Raw genomic sequence first — 9,545 nt, 5'->3', positions numbered from 1 at the left:
AGAAGACAAAGAGGACACTTGGGTTTAGAAGTAAGTGCATCAACTTCATGTATTCCTGATACTTATCTTCTTGAGGCTATTCGATTGGCTGGCCAATGATAGTTATTGTTGGCAATTCTTTCAATAATTTTGTAAGCTTCGTTGTAAGACTTAGAAAGTAAGGGCTCCATTTTCCGAAGCATCCACCATCATTCTAGTATGAATATTGAGACCAATATAGAAAGTCTCCATTTGGACGCAGTAAGGAATGTCGTGATGAGGGCACTTTTGTAATAACTCCTTGAATCGCTCCCATGCCTTATATAAAGATTCTTCATCCAGTTGCTTCAATAAAGTGATTTCATTTTGGATCTTGGCAGTTAAAGATGGAGGGAAATATTTCATTAAGAAATGTTCAACCAACTCTTGCCATGTAGTTATGGAATCGAATGGTAGGGAGTTCAACCATGCTCGTGCTCTATATTTTAAGGAGTATGGAAATAATCTCAGTCTCAAGCCATCCTTGATCACCCCGACTAGTTTAAATGAGTCACTCACTTCCATGAATAGCTGGAGATGAAGATGTGGATCTTCAATAGGAATCCCACTAAATTGACCCATATTTGGCAACATTTGGAACATGACAGGCTTCAGCTCGAATTATTTTGCCTCAATTTCGGGTCTCCTAATACTCGGATTGAGCTCGTTGAATAAAAGAATGGCATATTTTCGAATGGCACAGTTCCTGTCATTAGCAACAATAATCGAGTTGTAAGTATTATAAGCGTATGCTCCTCCTTGATTTTGGTTTTGATTCTCGAAATTCATCTCTTCGGTCATTTCTTTGGTTCGCTAGTCTTCTCCTTTGTTTGAAAATTCTTTCAAGTTCAGAGTCTATGGGGAGTAAGTCAACAATTTGATCAATACTCATAAACACCTGAAATAAACACAAACAAAAAATATTGGAATTAAAATTTAATAGAAAAGAATAGACCAAAATGCAAAATTAACAACTTCACAAATAATGTCTTTTAAAATAGTCCCCAGGAACGACACCAAAAACTTAGAACGATGGAAATGTGCAAGCTTAAACAATCGCAACAAATACTAAAATGACAAGTAAATATCAAGTTATCGTACCCGCAGGGACTGTTTAAGAAAATTATTTATGCAATGAAATCCAAACACTTAGGTGATTAAAAAAATTTTTGATTCGAGGAAGTAATGAAAAACTAAAATTTAACTAAGTAAAATAAAATAAAAAAAAAAAGCTCCAATGCACAATTTCAAAAGATGATTTTAATCGATGACATAATTGTGTTAGATTAATTACATTTCTTAACTTAATATTACCAAAACAATATTCATGTTGTTATGAATAAATTCACGGCAACTTGGTAATTTGTTAACTATAGCACATACAGACTTACTAAATTAACTAATCTCTTAAACATATCACTATGCCAATTCAAACAATTAATCAATTCTAATAAGCAAGTAAAATATTAAGTGAGGTAACAATATATACCTATATTGAAACAGTTTAATCACAAAAATCTTGCAGGTTATGCAAGCCTAATGTACCATTTAATATCGTCGCTAATTTAACCTTTATCTACCTTAGAAGATTAAAAATGCACTGATTAGTATTGTGTCAATTAATTAAAATTTCAATATGATTAATAATTAATTCATTAATTGCCTCACAATTGTAATGCAAGTATAACATAATCATGGTTTTACTTAATCAAACAATTTACCAAGACTTATAACAACATTATTTTAATAACTTAAATTGACGAAATGCAATCAACCAAACACGAATTAAATTTAAGCCGTGTTAATTAAATTAAGAATAACAACATAACAAATATTCATGGAGATGTTCATAACAATAACAATAAAAGTTAAAGATAGAGAACTAGAATCAAATTTGGTGTTTTTCCGAAGCCAGACTATTTTGCTCTACTCCTTATTCTCCACTCGTTCTTGTTAAACCAAGGCTTCTACAATCACTTGAATGTTGGAACCCAAGGTGGTTGAATGGATTTTTTCCAAGAGGGAAATCGGAAAGGGGAATGGAAGGGAAAAAAATAGGAAATGAAATAGAGAAAAGCAAGTGAAAGGGAGGAGAAATATGTAGAATAAAAGGTGTGAAAGGTGTGTTGAAATGAGTAGCAAAGGGGGTATTTATAGGTGGGATTGGCTGCTAAAAATAGCAAAAATAAGCAGCCATAGAACCCCATTTTCTGGCCATACACGTGAGAAGTTTGAAGGTTTCAAACTCGCTAAATTTAGCTAAGGGCAAATCCATAAAAACTTGATAAGTGGAGGGGTTTGAATGCAATTTCAAGGAAACTTCAAGGGCCGACTTTAAATTCAAATAATCAAATAATTTGAGCTGATTAGGTCAGCATGTTGGATGGTTTTGTACAGCCTTTTGCTCAGTTGGATCGGTCTTCTCAATTCAGCACAACTAGGCCACCTTTCATAATTTAATTAATACTAATTATTTAACCCAAAATAAATTTGATTAAAATTAAAATTAATTATATTATGTATTAATATTCATAATTTGGACCATTTTAGGCTGAAAAATTAATTCGCCTCGATGCTTCAAAAGTCGCTTCCCGATTTTGTGCTTCAGCACTGTCTGTCTAGCCAATTTTCACTCTTTGTGCGAATCTGTTGAAAATAAATTAAAATTTATCAAAATTAATTAAAATTAAATATGTTAATAATTTAAGTACAATATAAATATTTTAGAATTATATTCTATATTTTGACAATAATTATTACGAGATTGCATGAATTTGAGTTAAAATTGGTACAAAAAACTCTATATATTTTTGTGCTTCCACAAGATGCAACAGTCTTCCTTCTTAAAGCATATGCTACCACATTAGCCTTTCTAGAATGGTACTCAATTGCCAGATCATAACCTTTTAGAAGATCCATCCAATGTTGTTGGCACAAATTCAAATCCTTTTACATCACCAGATACATTAAAATCTTATGGTCTAAAACCACACGACATTTCTCCCTATAAAGGTAATGTCTCCAAATTATTAGTTCCAATACTACTACTGCAAGCTCTAAGTCATTAGTTGGATAATTCTTTTCATGTGGCTTGAGTTGGCAAGATGCATATTTCACAACCTTTCCTCTTTGCATAAGCACACATCCTAGCCCATTAAGATATACATTCGTGAGCACAGTATACTCCACACTAGATTCTAGTTGGGCTAAGATAAAAGCATTAGTTAGAACAAATTTCAAATTATCAAAACTCTCCTGACACGCCTCTGTCCATTCGAACTTTTTTTCTTTCTTAACAACCGCGTCAGAGGTGGCGCCAACATGGCCAACCCTTTTATAAATGTTCTATAGTAACCTGCCAAACCCAAGAAGCTACGCACCTTAGTAACGTTCTTTGGTGTATTCCAATTAAGCACTGTAATAGCCCAAAATTGGGTCTAGTTGGAACAGAGGTTTCGGGACCACAAAATTTGAGATATAAATAATTATTTTATGATTATTTTGAGGTATATGATATGATTGCATGATTGTGTGAAAATTTCGTGAATAAATTCTATACATAAAGTGCTTAATTCGAAGTTAGGGACTAAATTGAATAAGTTGCAAAACTTGCATTCTAGAAGTTTCTAATATGAAATTGATTTGAAATATTAATTAGGAGGTCTTAAATAGAAATTTGACCAATTTCTAAGTTATGGACAAAATTGGACATGGATGGAATTTTGGAAAGTTTAGTAGTAAGGGTATTTTGGTCATTTAGGGGTAAAATGAATTAAAATACAAAATGAAAAGCCAATTTTGCTCATCTTCTTCATCATGGACGTGTATACCAAGGAGACTCCATGGATAGGGTTTTCAAGCTTCCCAAGCTCAATTGTAAGTCCGTTCTAACCCCGTTTTCAAGTTCTTTACGTTTTGGAGTCCAGTAACTTGATTTAGCTTATGCTAGCAATAATTCAACCTAGGGTTCATATTTGGAAAAATACCCATAGGTAAAATTTGTGTATTCTGGTGTTTTATGATACAATATGAGGTTTTAAATTATGTTCTGAGAACTTGTGCAACTCGGTTTTAAGTGAAAACGAGCAAAATGGCTTAATCGGTAAAAATACCTAATAGTCATAAATATATGTTAGAGTGAGAATTTGATGTTGCCATAGAAGGAAAAGTGATCATCATGTCATAAAACATAAGAATAAGGGATGAAGTTTAATTCCGAGCCTAGGGGCAAAAGTGTAAATATGCAAAAGTTTAGGGTAAAATTGTAATTTTTCCAAAGTTTGAGTTAAGGACTGTTTTGAATAGTACATTAATTAAATAAGTAAAATATGATGATTTAGATCCCGGAAAACGAGATTTGAACCTAGAATGAGAGAAAAATCGAAAATTGAGAAAGTTGGTAAAATGGCCGTTTTAATATCAATGTAAGTTCATATGTATAATAAGTATTAATTTATGCATGTTTCAATGTAAAATTGATATATTTACTATGATCTCCGAGGTTTTGAAAGTATGTAAGTTGGTATGATAATAATACAACAATAATCTTGTAATTTATATTTGAAAGTTAAATTTAGTGAATTAATTGAATTATGTTAAATTAAATGATTATGGTGCCAAGTTTATGAATTGATTTAAAATATGTCTATGGTACATGAAGTGCATTGAATTATCATACATAAATGTGATTTCTATGATTATGGATATTATGGGAAATTGTAAGTTCATATGATTTTTAATAAGACAATGTGTAATTTAATGTTATTGCGTTGATATTAAATGAGATGTAAGTTTATATGTAAGTAATACATTACTATTACTTGTATTATGATATTTTATAAAAATATTGGAAATATGTTTGTGGATAATTACTTGATTGGTGAAATTGTTGGAAAAGAGAGAAATCCGATTGAACCTTGAAAAGATTGGATGATCTGAGATGGTATGTAGCTAGGTCACATGTATAGTCTTGAGTGCACATCATGTGTACAAGAGAGCTACAAGACATTATGATGTAGTTAGGTCGCATGGGTGATACTATGTGTACACCATGTAGACAAGAGAGCTACGGGATATATGTAGCTAGGTCACATGCGTGGTTCCAAGTGAAGGACACCATGTAGACAAGAGAGCTACGAGATAAGCTGGCTAGGTCACATGGGTGGTACTAAGTGTTCACCATGTGTACAAGAGAGCCGAACTATATGATGGGTGGAGCTATGTGCTAAAACCACCAAGTATCGAGGATTGATCCAAGTGTTCAACGGAGACTCTCTAAGTATTGCTTTGTGAGTTTTGTGATGAATATGTGCGGGAACTTGGTTATGTGAATGATGTGTTCATTAAGTGACCGAGGATGTGGTAAGGTGATGTGTTCATTAAGTGACCAGGATGTGGTAAGGTTATAAACAAGTAAGTTATACATGAGGATGATTTTATGGTGATCTTGTGATCATGGGCCTATACTTGTGATGTATGAAATGTGGTGAAAATGATTTGTGATATAAATGTTAAAATGAGGTTAATACAAAGAAAGTGTGAAAGAGTGAATTAGCAATAAAACTCTTTTGGACAGTAGCAGTGACGTGATTTTAAAAATCACCAAAAATATTATAAATTGAATCAGAGACTGAATGAGATATCAAATTAAAGCTTAATGAGTCTATTTTCATATAAAAGAAACATAGAAATAAAAGGAGTTCTATATTTTGAGATATTTATGTTTTCGTGAGACTGATTCAGAATGATTACGTGATCCCCTGTTCTGACTTTGGAAAATCACAAAATTTGGAGAAAAATAATTAGAGGCTCAAAATTATATTTTTAAAATCCATAATGAGTCTATTTTCAAGATAAATCAACAAGAACATTATCCGAGTTCTGTACTATGAGATAATTATTTTTAGTGAAGAGAGGTCAGAACTATCGAGAAAGTGAAACAGGGAAATTTTAATGAAAAACTGTACTAATTGGATAAACCAAAATTATGAAAATTTTATGGTGGAACGATATGTGAGTCTAGTTTCAGGGAAAATTTACGGATCTTAATTTGGAGCTCTGTATCTCGAATTATAAATAATTAAATGACTATGACTCGTGTAGACAGTTTGATGTGAACATTTATTAGTAAATTGTAAAATCGTACTTACAAGAATGCTATATACATTAAGGATGTGGAATGGAGAGGAGGAGGAGGAAAATAAATATATGTGGAATACATGGAAACTATGGTATATGAAATATTGATATAATGAAATAAATGATATGTGTTTATAAGAAAACAAAAGAGAATGTTATGTATCATGACATGTGTATATATATATATATATATATATATATATATGACTAGTCTCAATGTAATGCTTGTTGGGTATGGAATTGAATTGAAATGTTTCAGACAAACATGCTATTTTATGATCTCGAGTCGTGGTATTTTATAAAGATATGATCTAGCTTTAAATATGAATGCTTGATGATTAAGTGAAGATATTTGGTAAGATGATAATCTTGGTATAAATGTATAAGTGGTACTATAATAAACAAGGTAAAATGAGTATGAGAGACACATGTATGATGACATACAAATGCTATGTTTGTGGTTTAATTGAGGATGTTTAATCATTAAATGAATACCATGTTATATGCTTTTGATTTTGTATAAGTGTGTAAGAGATCAAGGTTGACCAAAGTTTGGAAAATAGCCTATGTATATTCCACAGTGCAGAGACACGACCATGTGTCTCAACCGTGTATGGAACACGACTTTGGGACACGGTGTGTGGAGCCTTAAAGCATGAAATTTCCAAGATTTTCGTAAGTTCTCGATTTAGTCCCAAACCCTTTCTAAAGTATGTTTTGGGCTCGTAGACTCAAATAAGGGACTATGTGTAAGAGAATGAACGCTTTGAAATATGAATAAAATTTTATGGCTCGTATTTTAGTTTAATGTTTGTATGTTTGTCTGGTAACGCCTCGTACCTTAACCCTCCTCGGATACGGGTAAGGGGTGTTACAAGCACAGCTTTAACTTTCTCAATATCTATCTTAATACCTTCAATAAAAATAACATGACCAAGGAAATGAACTTCAGTTAGGAAAAATTCACATTGGCTGAATTTGGAATACAACTTATTCTCGTGCAAAGTTCTTATCACAATCCTTAAGTGCTTCTCATGATCAGTCAAGCTTCTTGATTCAGAGGAATCCTTAATGTATGACGAGTTAGAATATGCACCCTTAACTAATAAGTTTTTGGTGGATACTACAAAAATTTTTCTACTCGCCAAACTAGTCTATACTCCAAGCATGAACACTTCTTTGCCTATTGTAGTCAACAAACATACACCTCTAGCTCAACAGTCAACTACAACATTATGTCTGGTCAACCAATCTAATTCGAGAATAGCATCAAACTCATGAAAACTGAACAACAACAAATCCACCAAAAAGGTGTGCTCGCCACAAATCAACGGATAGTTCTTAATAACTCTATTAACTATCATACTTTGACCAAGAGGGTTGGTTAGTAATACATCTATCTTAGAATAATCAACTTCAAGACTCGAACCTTATATGACTTTAGTGAAGATGTATGAATAGGTTGACCCTGGATTTATGAATACATGAATGTTGTTTCCAAGAAAAGAACCCGTTATAACCTCTGGCAAATCAACCTCTTCTTTGCCTTTCATCACATATGCTCTGGTGGATACTCTAGAGCTGGGCTTGGTGAAACTATTTTTCGGAGCCCCAGAACTGATCCTGGTTTTATTGCCACACTTCATCTTGCTTCTTGCTGAAAATTTTTAAGCCCACACGTAGGTTCTTCACCGTAACATTGGAGGGACAGTCTCTAAGCTGATGGGCTAAAGACCCACACCCAAAATAAGCTCCAGTATGCCTCTAGCATTCTTCTCTATGGTTTCTTCCACAATGCTCGTAAACTGAATTCCTCATCTTTCTGGATCAACTTATACATTCCATCGAGGTAGGTTGTCAACCACCTCCATCTCGCCTGAAACTCATAGGTTGTGAATCTTTCCTTGATGCCGAGAAGCTTCTATCTTTCGGCTTCTTAAAATTCGAAGTGGGTGGTGGACTAGTAAATCCACACTTCAATCTTTCTCCATCATACACCTTAATATTCTTTTGAACTATTCTCTCTATTTTGTGAGTCTTGGTTGTCATGGCCACTAAACTCTTACATGTTAATGTCGCCACTATGGCGCAAATTTCATCTTTTGAGCCCCATTCAAACTTCGCACAGAAAGCTTTCTCAATGTGAAGCATATCTTTTGCATAACAATGATTCTAACAAACTCCCATTTATATTCCATCATTGACATTTTTCCTTGCTTAACATACAAGAACTCCTTTTCATCTGCTCAACATACATCTAGTTCACATACCTTTCTTTGAATGTCTCTAGAAAGAATTCCCAGTCGATCAGCTTTTCAGGGGTCACACTTGTTAGCGTTTACCACCATTGATACGCATCCCGCTCTAGCAAGGAGACTACACACAAGAGGCTATCCACTGGCATGCACTTTAACTCATCAATACTCTAAAGATGTGTGGTAATTGTTCTGCCACTGTGGTATCATCATCTTTGTCTCCTATAAATTCCTTGGTGCCTCTTTTTCTTATTTCTCTCACTAGATCACCCTTGGATTGGCTTACAGTTGGTACTAGAGGTACATGAGGCACTGGTTGTACTATTTTTGGTTAAGATTACGGAGGTTAGGGTGCTTGAGTTGTCCCCATGAACTGGTTAAACGTCTGACTCATCACGGTGAAGAAGACATTTTGAAAAGCATTTCTAGTAGCAGCTAGATTAGTTGTAGGAGTTTGCTAATGAAACACCCCAAACCCGGCCTAGATGTTATGGCCAAATCTGTGATGTCACATTGTAGTAAGTTTTGAAAAAACATAGTTTCATCAAAAAACAAAGGTCATTTGTTTTAAAACCTCGATGTGTCCTTTTTGAAAAGTTACTTATCTTACTCATTTGTTAAATTCCAGAATTTTTTAGGCAAAACATGTCTCTTACTAAGATTGTTACTACATTTTTAAATGAAGTTCGTTGCAAAAGCATTCAAAACAAGTTACGTAGTGTGGTAGTTGAAAACATTTGTTTTTTTTTTAAACTCGAGTCCTAGTGCTAACAGATTTAAGTCAATTTAAGTAAGTTCCCAAATAAAAACTTAAAATGGCCTTATTACATAAATTTACCCAAATAAATTTACTTTTACTAAAATCAACATGAAAACATAACCAGTGGTGTGGCCATCTCCGAGTCCCTTGCAGCACCAACCCGCCTAAGGATTACCTACATAGATAGGTAGAAAAGGTGAGTTTATGAAAACTCAGTGTGTAATCCATATTTATTAGTCAGACAAACATACAGTGTTGAACAATCTGGGCCTAAGCCAATTCAGTCGCAATAACAGTGTGGGCCTTAGCTTCATACAGTAACAGTATCAATATGGGCCTTAGCCCGTCTCAGTACAGTATCAATAACGCACGCA

General features: G+C 33.6%; 1 non-coding gene across 1 annotated transcript; it reads left to right on the top strand.

The window, feature by feature from the left end:
- The first annotated feature begins 247 nt into the window (after positions 1–247).
- Positions 248–354, top strand: LOC128283371 (small nucleolar RNA R71). The gene has a single exon (XR_008273713.1). It is a non-coding gene; the product is annotated as a small nucleolar RNA R71 (small nucleolar RNA).
- The last annotated feature ends 9,191 nt before the right edge of the window (positions 355–9,545 follow it).

The sequence above is a fragment of the Gossypium arboreum genome, chromosome 10 (assembly GCF_025698485.1).
Source record: "Gossypium arboreum isolate Shixiya-1 chromosome 10, ASM2569848v2, whole genome shotgun sequence".
Taxonomy (NCBI): Eukaryota; Viridiplantae; Streptophyta; class Magnoliopsida; order Malvales; family Malvaceae; genus Gossypium; species Gossypium arboreum.
The sequence above is the reverse complement of the archived record's forward strand: the minus strand, read 5'-3'. Positions and strand labels throughout refer to the sequence as shown.